Source organism: Suricata suricatta, chromosome 6 (genome assembly GCF_006229205.1).
Source record: "Suricata suricatta isolate VVHF042 chromosome 6, meerkat_22Aug2017_6uvM2_HiC, whole genome shotgun sequence".
In the NCBI taxonomy this organism is placed as follows: Eukaryota; Metazoa; Chordata; class Mammalia; order Carnivora; family Herpestidae; genus Suricata; species Suricata suricatta.
In genome coordinates, this window is record NC_043705.1 from 17,495,039 (window position 1) to 17,512,546 (window position 17,508).

Consider the following 17,508-nt stretch of genomic DNA (forward strand, 5'->3'; position numbering starts at 1 on the left):
CAGAGGGGGAGGAGAGAGAATCTTGAGAGGGGCTCGATCACATGACACTGGGATCATGACCTGAGCTGAAATCAACAGTGGGCTGCTCAACTGACTGAGCCACCCAGGCACCCCTAGTATTTATTCTTCAATGTTCTCTCTCTTTTAGAAATTACTATTCTATGTGCCAAGTTTACTTTTAATTGAGATAGAGAAAAACATAAAAATCCCCTGAGCCTCTAACTGCGTTTTTCTGTATTAGAAAATTGCACACAAGTGATAGGAGGCTCCCATACCCCTTTCCTAGTCCGTCTATCCTTCTATTTCTACCTTCTTCCCATGGACACTTGCATCCTCCCCTATGCTTCAACCATGTATACGTTAATGACCCCAAGTCGGTGTGTCCAGTCCTTCTGTCACTCAATACTGCCAGAATATTATGTCCACCTTCCAACCAGAAATCACCATTGCAATGCCCCAGGGATCTCAGGCGCCTTGGTTGGTGGCATTAATCATCTGCATGTCCCACCCAGCTAGGTCATTTGGGGTCACCTTGGATTCCTCCTTCCCCATCACCTCCTCTGTGGCTCCTCTCAGTTCCAAGTCACATCTGGTTCCATAACATACGTCTCTCTCCATTCCAAGGCCGGATTTAACCTGCGTTCACTTCTCTGGATGGCCCTATTTCCCACCGCTTTGCAAACAGTGATTCAACTTTCTTCCCAACCAACCTGTCATCCAACCCGCCCTCACCCCACATCATGATAGGTTTCGAATATGATCTGATTATTCAAGTTTTCCTCCTTAAAATGCTTCCCAGCCCTCTCATTGCTTTAAGAATAAAGTACACGTGCAGAGACTTTTGTAATCTGGCTCCAACTTCCTGTAAATCTCACATTCTGCTCTTTGCTGCAGTTACGAAAGCCTTCTGCTCCTATCGTCCGTTCCCAACACCCCGCAGGTCTCTATGCCCATCTCTCCGCTGGATTGCTCTTCTCACCCCTCTTCCCTGTACAGTTAACTTCAGTAAAGTCTCTGCAGACTTCCCGCCACCATTAATCATTCCCGCCTCTGTACTCCCACAAAACTTGGTTCAGATTGTGCACATCTGGTACCGGTCTTCCTGGGCGCTTCCTGCGCTTCCTGGAGAAGGAGGGGGAGAGGAATGCGTCTCATTCATCTCTGCGTGGACAGTTCCTAGCCGGTGCCTGGTGGTTAACGTGTACTTAAAAAATGCTCAGGGAATAAGTCTACATTTTGAATACTTAGCAAGACTTACCTTTGACCTATAAACTCCCCAAAATAGGAAAAAGGAAGCCTACAGGTTCATAGTGATTATGTTGGCCACATGCACTAAAAGTAAGTAAGTTATAAAGACAAGCTACGGCAGAGTAAGTCCATTTTGCTACAGTCTCTTCTGTCTTTTAAGAAATGTCTAACTTGAGCTCCCTTTCCCGTGTTCCCTTCCCAAGGTTTAATGTACGTGATTAATCTTGACTTGCCTTAATGCCGCTAGGAATGTGGCATTGACCTCAGCTGAACACTGGCAAAGTGATTAATGTTACATGAACTGGACGAGATTTTTTTTTTTTCCACTCTAGATCCTGAATAAACACATTCATGCAAGACTCGGTTGCAGACCTTTGCTCAATAGAAAATGTACCATGATTTCAAAGGGTAATGTTTCAGATGCAATAAACAACGTTAAAGGAAACACGGCTCTTGTTAAAGAAAATGCTGTTTCAGGCTAAAGTCCCAGTGATCATAAAAGATTCATGGTGCAATAAACAAAATGAACCACAGGCAGGCAGGTCCATTCGCGACTAACCACTGATTGAATTTCCCAACCCTCTTGGACTTTCTGAGAGATAAACTACTCACAAAAGGTCCATGTTAAATATAAGGCTGTCATTTCCTCTTTATGTTTCCAGTGAGGTCTAAGAACAGTAGAGGGTCCCCCCCTTTCTTTTTTTTCCCCTATTGGTTGTTTGTGATTTTGAATTTTTTATGATGTGGGAAGACCGGCAAACACTTGCTATGATTGTCAAATGCCTTAAATCAAGAAGAGAAAATGCAATAAAACATAGTTTCCATGGTAACACATTGTAACCTAGTACCTCTGGATTATGAGCCAGCTTACATCTGTGATCATTACTTGTTGACAGGCATAAATTGAGCCTAAAAGCATTAATTTTAGAGATAAAACTGGAATGTGGAGCTAAGTTATAATAATGTTTAAATATTTCCAAGGCAGTGGCAGCAAATCAACACTGGTTATGTCACCAGTTAAATAACGTTAATAAACTAAGCATAAACACTTAAAAAATTTACAAGCTTTTTTCTAAAGATGGTATAACACATTTATATAAGCTCTTGAGGCTGCACGTGGTGGCTGACATGTTTTCAGTGGGGTTACAAGAAATCCAATGTCAGCAATTAAATGGTATGATAGATAGACTTTGTAATGAAGGAATGTTTTCAATACGGAAATAACTCTGAAAAATCTTGGTCGTTTACTTCCTAAAACTATCTCAGGACTTAAGTATACAATGTTTCTGGATGTTTCTCAGTAGGCAGAATTTCCGTTTTTTTTTTTTTAGAAGAAACCAAAATAAAATACGAACTATCACATTAGAGGGTTTTCATGCATGCATTTCAACACATTCACTCCCCTGTTCTCATTAGAAGCATTCATACTTCTGTCAGACGGTGTAAGGCTTAAAAAAAAAAAAAAAAGAATGATCGTCTCCCGATAGGCTTCCCTAGCTGGCTTCAGCAGTTACCCATTAGCCAATATGATCAACACTCAAAAAGACCATTTTTTTTAGGCTATTTGTAACACGTCTAAATACGTCCTTATGGCAATCAAGGTAGGCAGATAAGCTATGGCAGGAATTCATGGGATACGGTGATAAAACAATGGCTGATTTTCTCCACAGACTTTAAGTCCACTTAATTTCCCTGGAAACTTCTGACTTCACTTTTCCTGCTAACCCTGAAAAGGATCATGGGAGGCGCACCTGGGTGACTCAGTTGGTTAAGGGTTGGGCTTTGGCTTCACGCTCTGTGCTGACAGCCTGGGGCTTCAGATTCTGTGTCTCCCTCTCCCTCTGCCCTTCCCCTGCTCACACTCACGCTCTCTCTCTCTCAAAACTGAATAAACGTTAAAAAAATGGTTTTAAAGGATCATGGGAGAAGTAGGTAAAAGACACAGAGGTCTTCCTGCAGTCTTGACGTTTAGGGACCTGAGGCTCAGGGGGGCAGGGAAAGTATGGCTAGTGTGCCTCAGTCACTACTTCTGTACAATGGGGATTAGACCCACCGGATAAGGTGGTTAGGAGCACCCACTCATACACACGCGGGGAGCTTGGTGCACCATAAGCCCTCTGTGAAGGTTAACCTTCTGGTCACTGTGGTCACTATCATAGTGCCTCCCTCTGCACCTCCCCCATCCCCACTCTGTGCCTCACACCTAGGGGTGCCTGGTAAATTTTAAACTGAGTAAGCCAACGTATTCAAATGGGTATTACAAGAGTCGACGGTAACTATTTTTGCTGGGATACATAGCAACTTTCAGGAAATTGGGTCAGATTGCTTTTATTCATGCCCACTGTACCGCTCTGAGCTTCAGCAAACCCCCGGTAAGAGAGCTCACAGAGTTATGCAAGAATCCTATGGCCCAGGGTTGCTAATTTGTAGAATTAACCCCCCGGGAACGCTGCAGGGTGTCTGGCCCAGTGTAACATAGACTTGTGTTTAACCTATTGACCTGGGAAGGGCATGGATTTAAGAATCCTTCATACTTTGAAGAAGTAGCTTAGAAATATGCCAGCTACTTCTATTTTCTCCCCCCTCTTCAGCCTATCTTTTAAAGAATGTAATCGTTTTAAGAAGGAAGAAGGCAATTTGCTTCCATTGTAATTGCTCTCAACTCTGGATTATGTCAACGAGGCATTTAGTTTGTCCCCAAAAAAATGAAGACCCTGGCCTATGCATTTCCAGCTCTCAGGGCTCCGCGTACTCATTTGCATTCCCCGCCCCCGCTTTTTTAAAACCTTTGTCATTTTCTGTTCACCTTCCCCAATGCATACCCCCAAATGTATCCCATCTTTTTAATCTGATCTCTATTTTTCCTAATCTTAGCCAGTGGCCTTATCCTGTAGACCCAGAAAATAAAGGCGGTCATAGGAGATCCTGCTCTCTTTTTAAAAACAGCAATGTGCTAAGGCATCACATGAGGGATACGCAAAGCCATTAATAAATGTCAGCTCCCCAGTTTAAAGAAAGGACTTGTCCCGTTTAGGGGAAGAGTGTCCCTCTTTCCTCTTGCTCAAGTGAATCCTTCAACCTATACATCGAACTGGCTCCTTATCATCTCTCCTCTGTACCCTGGTTCAGTTCGTTGCTCCCATTTCCCTATTTTTAGGATGTTTCTTTTTTCTGATTCTTCTCATGGTCTTTGTCCTCCAAACCTAGCCTTCCTTGATCCCAGGGAAGTACTTGACCCAAAGGGCAGCAAGCAATAGATGAAAGGGTCTAAGCTTTCCCCTGTCAGGTCAGCCAACCGAGTGCCTCATGCCTCCGAGCCACCTTTGCAAAATTTCCCAGGTAGGCGCACCTGGGTGGCTCCGCTGGTGAAGCGTCTGACTCTTGGCTTCGGCTCAGGTCATGATCTCACAGTTTGTAATGTGTGAGCCCTGCATCAGGGTCTGCACGGACAGCACGAAGCCTGCTTGGGATTTCTCTCTCTGACCCTCCCTAACTTGCTCTCTCCCGTGCTGCCTCTCTTTCTCAAAAAATAAATAAAGAAAAAATTTTTAACAACTAAAAATAAATAAAAAATTTCCCAGGAAAACCGAAGCAAAACAGTCCTTTCTCCTAGCATATCGCTACACCCTTTCCATTATGTAAGAATGTGTGGAGTCAGTCTCCATATTATCCATACCAGGGAAATGCTGGCCGTTAGGCTGTTAGTTTCCCATGTTTTTCCTAAAAGGACATTATTTTCCTGCTCTGGAACTTTCTGGAAGCTTGCCGTAAAGGAAAATGAAAGCCAAGTTCATTGTCTAGTTTGCCAGCCAAAGAGACACGAACTCTGGACAGCTCTCCATTCTGTTTCTCAACTCCAGCGCCCAGGGCTGGCTTCTGCCCTGGCGTGTCCTAGAGGACACCGTGTTGTCTTCCGAGGCCTGGAGGGAGACCCCTACGTGTCCCGTGTTAAACAGAACACCACAGGCCCCAAGTGGCGTCACTTCGGTGAAGGCCCCAAGTCAGTACACCGAGACTTAATACCTAACCGAACTGCAGTTTCAACCCCTAGGAATGTGACCTTCAGCCAGTCAACAAGAGAATTTCCTGGTCAGCACAAGGAAGTTTATTGATAAACGCCTCCCATTCCTCTGAGCAGGTGACCTTGCCTAAAACAATGGATTCGTTGCTAGTAATCTTTTTTCCCCCATTCCCTCGCTCCCTCTGAAAGCTTTGCTTTTCTGTAGTTCTGGGAAACTCCCCTCTACTTGCTAGATGGGGTGCTGCCCCATTCACGAACTGATTCATGAAGCCAGTTAGATCTTCAAAATTTGCTGCGTTGAATTGTTGTTACTTAAAAGTCTAAAGAGCACATGATAAACCCTTACCTTTACTCCTTTTTTTTGTTTAAAATTTTCTTTTATGTTTTTATTTATTATTGAGACAGAAACAGAGCATGAAGGGGTGGGAGGTGGCAGAGAGAGAAGGAGACACAGATTCTGAAGCAGGCTCTAGGCTCTGACTGGCTGCACAGAGCCCAATGTGGGGCTCGAACTCAGGGATCAGGAGACCATGACCTGAGCCAAAGTTGGCCACTTTACCCTACTGAGCCACCCAGGGGCGGCTACTTTTACTCCCTCAGTTGAGCTTGTATTTCTATCTGTGTGCTTCTGCCGGCTCCGCTGAGTAACAAACATCGCATTCTTCTGATCATTAACTGAAGCATTTCTCTGAATCACAGGTTTTTAACTTTCTCTTCAGAATTTTTTCCCCAAAGACGAGCCCTCTGTGCTGTTGATGTTTTCCACACGACATCTAAAACAGCTAAGGCTTATTGACTGACAGTAGAGTTCAACTGCCTCCTCCTACATGTTCACCGACAAGTACACTCCAGCAGCCGGAATGGAACAGCCAGTCAGCATGATGACATCACATTCTTTCATTGCAAAGCACTTTAGGGGCGCCTGGGTGGCTCAGTCGGTTAAGCGTCCGACCTTGGCTCAGGTCATGATCTTATAGTCTGTGGGCTCGAGCCCCGCTTTGGGCTCTGTGCTGACAGCTCAGAGCCTGGAGCCTGCTTCAGAGTCTGTGTCTCCCTCTCTCTCTGTCCCTCCCCCACTTAGGTTCTGTCTCTCTCTGTCTCTCTCTCTCAAAAAGAATAAATGTTAAAAAAAAGTTTTTTAAAAATAAAGAACGGCACTTTAAAAAAAGAATCTGTGGCACTTAATTTGCAATGTCCTAACCTAGCTTTGGAAAAGGGCTCCACCATCACCATGAGGCAAAAAAAAAAAAAAAAAAAGAAAGAAAGAAAGAAAGAAAAGAAAAAATGAGATGGTTGAAATTCAGATCCATCCAGATTAGGTGAGAGGAGGAAGGGCAGCTTTGCTTTCTTGCCCTTGGGCTGCCTCCTTTCATCATTAGTAATTCTATCCCTCTCTTATCTGATCATGCAGGGACACATTATCTCACCAGCAAATGAATACACTGTGGAAAAACTCCCCAAATGCAAATGAACAGGAAAAAAAATAACTAACGTGCTGCCACTGAAATTAATTCCATCTTTTTTTCCCCCTCCCACTGCCTGTGGATGGAGAAGTTATGGATATTCCGAATTAATTCCACCTCTACTTATTCAAACTTTGTCAAGATAAACCTTTTATCTCATTGTTCTAACTGCTACACAGAGGAGATCATTTACATGACAGTAATTACGTTGCTATATTTAGTAGCATGCTCTTGGCCCATTTCTGGTAACTTCCCTTTATATAAAACATTGAATGGGCTTTTCAAAACTTGGAAGGTCTGTGTATGATACTATTTAAAACATGACAGCTAGAAAGCAGAGCAATTTGGGTAGATTTTGTACACCTCATAGCTTTTGGGGAAAATCAGAAGGGAAATAATAGCTCAACGTTCCTTTTTAAACAATGTGTACTATTAGAAGGGAGCTTCTCTAAGTTTTATTGGCTTTCTCTTGTTCCCACAAGCAAACGATTATTTTCATTTTTTTATATATTGTGTCGGGCTACAAGAAGCTTTTTTTTTTTTTAATCTGACATTGATTTATTTTTCTTCATCCCTTAGGTTAAAACAATGAAGAAAAAAGAAACTATTCCTCTGGACCAAACAATTTATCTGAAACTTTGACTTCAGAGAGGCCCAGGTGGCATTCTTTGATTTGTTTCAAGGTGTTAGTCGGCTTAACCCTTGCAGACTTGTGCAAACACAGTGATTTCACCAGCAACGAGGAGTTTGCAGGTCAGCTGAACGGCTCCTGCAGGGCCACGGGCCCTCTCTTCCCACAGTGCCTGAAGGTTTTAGTAAAGATAGTATCGCCTCACCTTTTGAGATGTCTTGTTTCAGCTTGAGGGCTACCTGTTTCTGCAAATTTTACTTCAAGAATGACTCTCGATTATTATCTTAGAAGCGTGCAAAGGTTCACTAAATGCAAGGTCTGACCTGCCCTGACTGTCCGCCATCTTTCCTCCCTCTGAGTTACCCATCTGTAGGGCTCTCCGCACCTTGCTAGAACCACCACCAGGTTCTCCCTGTTTCCTTTTAGTTGCTGAGCTGAGCCTGAACCGTCGACTTCACAGACTTCCCTTCCAGAATGAGAAATAACCAGCTCCTTTACGATATTCTTCAAGATACATTAAAATGGAAAACTTCATGTCGGCTTTCAGCTGATCTTTTTCTTAATTTTAAATTTGTGTGTGTGTGGGACAGAAGTGTGGAAGAGGAAAGAAACCCAAGTGTAAGACTGCAGGGAGAGCACGTATGGGGAGCATTTTGTCTATGACCACGGAATTAGGAGACAAGCTCTCCGATCAGCTTGGAAAACATAGATCGCGTTACATTTCCGGGGGAGGTGGAAATCTGCAAAGCAGCAGAGCCTTCGAAATAAAGCCTTGTGACTCCCACTCTTTATGGGCATGAGTTAGAAGTGAATATTTTGTTAACAGCACAGCCCTTAAGCTCTACCAGGAGATACCGGTTGGCATGCGTCCCCGGCAGCTGATTCCCCTCGGTCCCTATTTCCATCCGTAAAGGATTCTTCCCTCTTTTTTATTTAATTTCTTACTTTTCCTGCAGACATTCCTGTGCCTTCCATGTGCACATTGGTCCTTAGCCCTTGGTGCACTAAACTCTTAACAGTGTCCCAACTCTTAAACTACATCAAGAAAAGTCACAAAAGGCTCCTCAAAGGATCAGAAAGAAATACTGCACCTATAAATACTGCACACAACCTCCACAAAAGGCTGGAGAGGCCCTCTAATTGTTCCGAGCCTTTTATTAGAATCCCCAGCACAGACTGGAGGGGGTGATTCTGTTTTGAAAGTTTCTCAGGTGATTCCTGTTCACAGCAAGATCCCCGCTGAGATCCTTCCCCAGCTGCCTGTGGAAGCACCAGAAAGCACAATGAAATGCCCTATTCCGCAAGACTATTTTCGCGGTCAAAAAACGATTTTGCTTCAGTGGGAAACTGTCTGGTCTGCCTACAGCACACCCTTCCTGTTACCTGATTCTAGCCTCTCACTGTCTTGGAGCCATTTCACTCCACGTGTTATAGGTAAGTCACAGACGTGCGGAACCGTCCGTGGCTGGTACGGCCCCCCACTGCCCCTGGAAAAAACCAGTTTGGAGCCATTTGCATACTCACTGCAATATTCCTGGCCTGTAAATACGTCTCTTCAGATTCTCTTCAACTGGCTGTAACATCTGTTGTGTGCCCCTCTGATTGATGAATACAATAAAATCCTTAACATGTATACATTTTTATATCTGTAGAGGGTCACGATGTTACCCTTTTTTGAAAATTCTTTAACACCATCTCTCCATCCTTTACTCCTCATTCTCGCCCTCCCCCTGACGGTTCTTCCCTTCTACAGGGAGGCGGGTTGGGATTTCTGAATTCAGCATTTGATGGGCATATATATTTTCAGGAGCATAATGGACCACAGTATTTAGAGTTGGGATGTATGGCCGCGCGACGATATTTTCCAAAGAATGATACAGCTCAAGACAGTCTTCGGCTGCTCTAGAACCTTCCATGACAGGAACGAAGCCCACCAAAGCCTGGAAAAATGGAGACTTTTTTCTAAGGTCTTTTGTTTTCAAAATGTAACAGAATGGAATTTGAATCTGATTGTGGCTAATTCCAGACTTCACAGCCTTTATTACTATAGTAAATCTATTCTTCCTCAAGTGGGGATGAAAACGCAACCCTGAAAGTTATCATAAGACTTGAAATAGAGTCGGAACGTAAGGGCGCCGTAACACCAGGCCTCACTCATAGAGGCCCTCAATGAACAACATAGAACGACAAAGCTAATGGTGCCGCTTCGGTGTCTGGCTGGTCAGCCAATCTCAGTGATTCATACAGACCCTTCGCGCGTCACTTATTTTCCCACAATGCTTAGGCACATAATAAACACTCAATAAAACTCTGGTGATCAGAATGAGGAGCCACGCAAAGGCCCCACGGCGGATCGGAAACAACGCCTTCCTGAGCCTGATAAAGACGACAGGTGATTTCCATCCCCAGCTGCGGCGCGAATCCCTTCCTTCACCATACATTCTAAACCAGTCCCCCCAGGTTGGCAGGGAATAATTTCTAATCTAGAACAATGGTTGTGACGCAATATCCCGACCTGCTTTTTCTAGAAAATCACTGTACATTCCGATTTGCACAGGAGTAGTGTCATAAACCCTTGCGAGCGCGGGAGGGCCTGTTTTAGGAAATTGTGAGCTGCACTTACATTGGTTACTGCTTCCTTCCTCAGCAAAACTTCCCCGCGGACCTTCGGTTCTAGCAGATGACGTGGGGCGACATTTCGCAAAGGCGTTCTAAAGCATAGATGCCCGAGAGCTCTTTAGACTGTGTGCTAACAATATTTTTATATACTCGGTTTCCACCCCCAGCCCCCTAGCTGTCTGCCTGAGCTGTCTGGCCATGTCTGAACTGCAGCCGATGAAGCCTTTCCTGGCAAGTTGCCCAGGGAGCAGCTCGCAGTAGATTCCGCCTCTCTCCAGGAGTTGCCTGCCTTCAGTATAATGGGCAGCATTGAAAGCTGCGAGGCGTTTGGTCGACAAGGTCAGAGTGCCTTTCATTCCTGCAATAATCAACCAGTGTAGCTCTTCCTCAGACCTGGGGAGAGAGAAGATAGAGGTCAAAAGAGCAATTACATTTCACATTGACTCCAGAAACGGCGTGGATCACAAGACTGAAAAGAAAAACGGGATTCTAGGCTCCTTCGCATCCATTCCCTTTCTGGTCATCTTGGTTATTAACACTGGCCCGAGACCATAACAAGTTTTAGCTTGATGACGTGAAGAACGCATTTTCCGCAGGCAGATGAGATCTTTCTTCGGAGACATTTAGCCCTGTCAGCAGATTGCAAAAGAATGCAAATGGGCTGCAGGGTCCATAACCAGAGACAGTAAGCAAAGGCCATTAATTACTTTTTAAAAAAATGTTAACCCTCCCCGACTGGAGAACAAGCAATTGTGCTCATTTCAATCTGTAATCAGCCCCTACATTAGCATAACTTTATTTATTTAGCATTAAGGCAACAATTTAGAGAATATAATTTAGTTGGAAATATCAGTAATTTTGCAGCAGCAGATTGTTGTGATAAAGCTACCTCTGTTTGACCTTACAGCTGCCAGGACTAATGACTTTAATTGCATTAATTGCACTGACCATTCTGGTGCTTGGAGTAGCTGCTGTGACTCTAACCACTGAGCAAAGGAACCTGGCTGAATTCTCAGTAAAACCGGCTGTTTCCTTATAAATCTTCTTTGATTCTTTTCCGCATTTCGAGAACCCACATAATCCACAGATTATCAGTGCTGGCGCTGAGATCAAGAATCTTGAGGAAAGCCCTTGGAGGAAGACAAAATCTGTATTTTCGAAGGCATCCTTATCCCTCATTGCTGACTCGATTATAAAACGATGCCATCAGTTTACTAATGACCAAGAAGTATTTTAAAAAACGCTTGTGTCAGTTGGATGGTGAACCGAACGATCTCCCGTTTCACATTTTGGAAGGCAGTGCTTTTTAAAACCTGTGCTCTTTGTTATCACCTTGTCGAATGAATACGCAGTTTTCCCGGGGATTTGACTCAACACAAGTTGAAAGACACAGCGAGGTCCTAGGTTAATAAGACCTCTGGTCTAATGAATCTGAAAAAGATATTTTCTCCAGATAAGGAAAGTCCTACAAAACCTTTAATAAATAATTTGCTGCCAGGAACTGATCTCTTTGTTGAAACGAAGAACTCTTGAAATACGCATTCTTACATGTGAAATTATGGAATCAGAAAGTCACAAAGTTTACATATCATCCAATTCACACACCCAACCAAGGCAGGGGTCCACACCTCTCATTTCTCCCAAACGATTATCTCATCTCTGGTTGAACACTTTAGGCTATTTTTCTCAGATAACTCAGATTACTTCGTTCAACAATTTGGATTGCCAAAACAGTCTATTAGGTAATGACACAAACTTACCTGTTTTGTTATAACTTTTATCCACTAGGTAATAATATGTATTGAATGACTGCGGTGTTCCAGGCACTGTTTTATTTTATTTTAGAGACAGAGAGATGGAGAGCATGAGTAGGGGAGGCGCAGAGAGAGAGGTAGACACAGAATCCGAAGCAGGCTCCAGGCTCTGAGCTGTCAGCACAGAGCCCAACTCGGGGCTCGAACCCACGAACCGTGAGATCATGACCTGAGCTAAAGTCGGACGCTTAACCAACTGAGCCACACAGGCACCCCTTCAGGAATTATTTTAGACCTTTGATATGCATTTATGTATTTCTTTTATCCTGCCAACAGTGCTATGCGGTATGTATTATAATATGTCACAATTAGTTACTAAACATTTGACATAATGGAATTCATGGCAAAGCCTGGATTCAAATCCAGGTATTTGGGGCTGGAGACCCCGAGCTTGATCTGGATGCTAGAGTGTCTCAGGATTAGATCAAATTTTCCCTCCATAGAGGAAGGGTTCATAGAACTGATAAGGCTGCTCTCCTGCTGTGTGTGGATGACTCCTGGCTAGCTGTCTCTGGTTTCTCACCTGGCAGGCCTTCCATCTGGCAACATTGCTCTGGAAAGTGAGGCACCCAGGGGTGCCTGGGTGGTTCAGGCGGTTAAGCATCCGAATCAATTTCAGCTCAGGTCATGATCTCATGGTTCCCCTCGTTGGGCTCTGTACTAATCGTGTGGAGCCTGCTTGGGAGTCTCTCCCTCTCTCCCTGCCCTTTCCCTGTTAGCTCTCTTTTCCTCTCTCTCAAAAGTAAATGAAAACAGTTAAAAAAAATTAAGAAAATAAAAGAAAGAAGAGGCACACAGATTGCAATAAAGACTTAGTACTCCCGTGGTGTGCAGTATTTGAGGCTAAGTTCTGCTTTTCTGCAAGCTCTTAGCTCACATATCACACCCTCCAGGAAGTTTTCGTGACCTCTGATATACCTTAGGAAACATTATTATTATTATTATTATTATTTAAATGTTTTTTACTTTGGGGGGGAGAGAGGAGGACAGAAGATCGAAAGTGGGCTCCGTGCTGACAGCAGACAGCCCAATTCGGGGCTCGAAGTCACAAAGCACGAGATCATGACCTGAGCTGATGTCGGACACTTAACTCGTGGAGCCCCCCAGGCACCCCTGGGAGCCCTTATTACAAGCTGAGGTTGGACCTCAAAGCTTTATTAGCATGAGCTCCCGGCGATTCAACACTTAAGTAACCTGGCTCCCCTCGCCCTGACTGGGGCAGGACGTGGTCCTGTTCAAGATTTACCGTTCGCTGGGCAATGCCACATAAAGCAGGAAAAATTTACAGAACTCTCGATTCCTTCAGGTTTGAGCTGTGTGTTCCAATGACATGGTGTCCCCAGCAAGAGGTCTAGGAACGGCTCTCTTAGTCTTCTTCCCCCCTCCCCCCGGTGCATCTCCCGCCCCTCATCACCTGTCTCCCCGTCTGCTTTCGACTTCCACAGAAGATGTGCGAAGCCCCTTCCTTTTCCATGTTCACGGCAAACAGCACAACCACATCTTTTCCCAGAGCCTTTGCGATGGGCTGTTCTGGCAATTCTATCATCCCAGACTCTCTCCATGATCTCCTTTCTCTGTCCCCTGGCATCTCTCCTTGGTCCCCTTGTGTACGGACCCTTGCAGTGGTGGCCCGGCTCCTGGATGTCGCACCTTTGTGGCCCTGCACACTGCTGCGTCCCTCTACGGGAAGTCATAAAGGCGCCGCCACCAGCCCTTACCACGTTGTATTTTCAGTCCTCAGCACATCTGCCCGGCATCTTTACGTGTTCAGTCTGAGGTCATTCTTCTGGTGAAGACAGAGCAAAGCAAGAGCTGAATAGTTCTATTTGCTCTTTGTCTTGTTGACATTACATCACAGTCGCAACCCTGTGACTAACAGTTCCTTGTTTCTGCTGCTTGCGCATTGGTCAAAGTTATGTTTTCCCTTATCCTTTTTTATTCTAGCAAAACTGAGCCTATTGTTTTGCTTTATTCTTTATGATACCATTCTTCCAGGTTTGTACCGTTGCATTGCTTTTGTTCTTGGCTGCAAGTTCTTTGATCATTCAAACAGGCTTTCTAAACTCGCCGCTCAAAGGAGAGAACAACCATATTGATTTCTTTAGTTTCTCTTCCATATTTGGCTAGTTATTATTATATAGTTAGAATTTCATTTTCTATTCCTTCTGGTCCTATCTATACCTTTTTGGAAACCCTGCGGCCATGAGACCAAACAGATGTATTGTTCTTGAACTTTCTAAAATCTGCTTTTCCAGAGTTTAGGATGCATGTCAGATACTGATTAATTTTCCTGTCTTTTGCTCATTTGAATTCTAGGATCTCATTTCCTCCCAAGTTTTTCAGCACTTCTTTGTTTTACACCTGCCCTTTCTTGAAGATCAGAATCAAATTTGGACGCTTCAGCTGGTGAAGCATCTGACTTTGGCTCAGGTCATGAGGTCATTGTTCTTGGGATCAAGCCCGGAGTCAGGCTATATGCTGACAGTGTGGAACCTGCTTGAGATTCTCTCTCCCTCTCTCTCTGCTCCTCCTCCATTTGCACTCTCTCTCTCTCTCTCTCTCACTCAAAATTAAACAGTAAAAAAAAAAAAAAAAAAGAATCAAGTTGAGAGGACGCCTTCCACACCCAAGCCGGCAATGACACCTCTCTATCTGCTGGGTTGCGGACCTCTGTTCCCAGAGGTGAGAGGGCCCCGATCCCAAACTGCCCAATATGATGGGCGGTCGGTCCAGGCTTTGATTCCCACGTGCGGGCCCCTGCAAGGAAGGCCAGAGGAGCAGGAACGGAGGCAGCCTCCAGAGAGGTACCCCACCTCCTTCGCTGGAGGGAAGGCTACCCGTCACTCGCGTACCCAAGTCATCGAGTGCGCCATCCCCTTTTGCCCACAGGGGCTCCTCTACAGCTGCGGAGCGGAGACAGCGATGTGGAGGGGTAGGGGACCCGCCGTGGGAGAAATGGAAAACGATGACGCACGGAGGGGCGGAGGGGGAATAACATCTGCTGAGATGCTGTTGTGTGCCAGGCACTGCGGTGGGCACGGCCGCACACCGACCACTCGTTTGTCCCAATGCCATTTTACCACATGGGGCTACCGTGCCTCAGGTAAGCTGCTGGACTCCACTAAGTCACGGAGCCAGGGGATGCAGAAGCCGGGAATGAATCTTACAGCTGAGGATGATGAGACCTCCAAACCAGGAACGTACAATTCATTGGGCGGCAGATCATCTCTGTTGTACGTTTGCAGTAGTAATGACTTTACAAAGGACATATACCCACAAATCAATGCCGAGTCCGACCAACCTGCAGAGAATACTCAGTTTGTTGCACATGACTAATAATTTTCACGGATAGCACTAGAACGTGATCAGCTCTTCCTTCTTGAAGCATGTAACCATTATTTCAGTATTTTTGCCAGGCGGAGTTTTCTTTTTGTTTGGTCACGTTTTGTTTTAGTTTAAAATTCTATTGGTGGGGCACCTGGGTGGCTCAGTTGGTTAAGCGTCCGGCTTTGACTCAGGTCACAATCTCACAGTTTGTGGGTTCTAGCCCTGAGTCAGGCACTGGGCTGACAGCTAGCTTAGAGCCTGGAGCCTGTCTTCCGATTCTGTGTCTTCCTCTCTCTCTGACCCTCCCCTGCTTGCACTGTCTCTCTCTGTCTCTCAAAAATAAATAAAAAACATTAAAAAAAAGTAAACTTCTCTTGGTGACATTTCTGGACAAAATGGAGAGAAAACGAAGCAGCACCAAAGTGAGAATCACATGATTTGTGACCCTTAAAGGACTGGTCTTCTTTGTACATTACTGTCAGCTAAACATATAAATGTTCTTTGAAAAAGTCTGCTTCCAGATGTTAATGGAAGTATTGATTTTCCCCTCTTTTTTTTTTATAACATCTATTTACCATGCTCCCGCCTCATCTCCATTGTGAGCTCTGCTCTCCTGAGTGTCAGTGTCAGAGGCAAGTGCCAAAATCAAGGTGACTAAGCGGGTGTCATGCCAGTTGCAGAAACAGAGAGAAGACTTAACTAATGGCATTGGTCTTCCAAGTCAATGGACCCTGTCTCGCCTAATTTCATTATCCATTCACCACAGGCACCTGACAGAGTCAGTATGTTAAGTCAAATTCAAAGCCTCAAAAACGAAAAGAGGGGGGAAAAATCCAATTTCAGAGTCAGGTAAAAACATCATAATTCAGAGAAAATCTTTATTATTGATTTATAGCTGCAAACTCTCGTCCCGAGGTTTCCTCTTTAAATTAAGAATGCTAATGATTTCCCATCCTGAAATTCATCCAAAAGTGGCACAGGTTTTAAAAAGGCACTAATTGTTATACCTCAACTAGGGAGTGCCAGTGCCTAGCCTGTTCCTTTCAGCAACTGGGGTCCATGATGCACTGCGGCTTTCCGAAGAATCATGCTTCGTTGAGAGGCATTCTTGTGTGTGCCAAGAGGCCATAAATTTGAGATGGAATGTCCTGTTTGTTGAGGCTCCCATACATGCAACCCAATGGCTCTCTGATAAGCAGATCTGTTTGGGACAAAAGTTCCTGCCTAAGTAGTTCAGACACTTGATTGTCCTGGTGGAAGCGGAGACACGGTCCTGGTGGACAGATAAGTCAGGACGTCTGGGGCCTGTGCAAGGCACCACAGTGGGTCCAGCGGAGACCCAAGACAGCCAGAATAGCTACAGTGACTTAAAGCAGATTTGAAACCAGGAAAAAGGAAACAGTTATTTGCAGGGAGCAGGAAATAGATACTAAGAGGAAATTGACACAGAGCTATAGTCATGTGGCTACTGAATATTTTCATTTATGCTGTGCAATGGTATACAGTTTTGTAAGCCGTGTTACATTATTTCAAAAGTAATGTGGGGGTAAGAATGAGTAAGTGAAGTCTCTTGAGAACATTTTAAGTTACTTTGTTAGAAAAAAAAAACACAGAGATCCGGAAACTTTCTCAATGTCCCTAATAGAAAAAAGAGAGAAAGAGTGGCTTATATTCCTAGGTTATCATCCACCTGTTTTTGGTAAACTGATTGTATCAAAATATTGGGGTCAGTTTGCAGCTTCCTCAGAATTTGCTGTGAGGATAAGTTTATAATTTTGGCACCTTTGTGTCTGTTTTGTGATTAGTCATTCCTGGGTTGCCTTTCCCATCAGACTGAACTCCTGGTAGGATCACAATGTCCCCAGTGCCTACAAGGGCCCTAAAAGAGAAGACACACAGCAGACCCTATCTGGGATTAATATTAAGTAATATAATGTAACTAATTTGCATGATAGTTACAAGGATTAAATGAGATAATATAAAAAGGCCACCATATCCACCGTATATCTGAATCGTAATAGGAACTCAGCATGCTTTTTACTTTTTTAAAATGTCTATTTCTTTTTGAGAGAGAGAGAGAGAGAGAGAGAGAGAGAGAGAGAGAGACAAAGATTGAGAGAGAGAGAATCTGAAGCAGGTTCCAAGCTGTGAGCTGTCAGCACGGAGCCCAGTGCAGGGCTCAGACTCATGAACCACAAGACATGACCAGAGTCGAAGTCTGATGCTCAACTGACCCACCCAGGCGTCCTGAAACTCAACATGTTAATTCTCTGCTAACTTCTTTGAGTGACAGGGGGATAAAAGTTCTTCAATTTTTAAAGCAATGTAGAATACTAAATATCAAATTTCGTTTAATAAAAAATATGTATGCTGTAGGACTTGATT

General features: G+C 44.3%; 1 long non-coding RNA gene across 1 annotated transcript in view; it reads right to left on the bottom strand.

Annotated features, from left to right (window-relative positions):
• Positions 1-10,099: 10,099 nt before the first annotated feature.
• LOC115293867 overlaps positions 10,100-17,508 on the bottom strand; it is a 35,610-nt gene continuing 28,201 nt past the window's right edge. The window contains exon 3 of the long non-coding RNA XR_003909637.1: positions 10,100-10,375. This is a non-coding gene — a long non-coding RNA (uncharacterized LOC115293867). The remainder of the gene's footprint in view (positions 10,376-17,508) is intronic.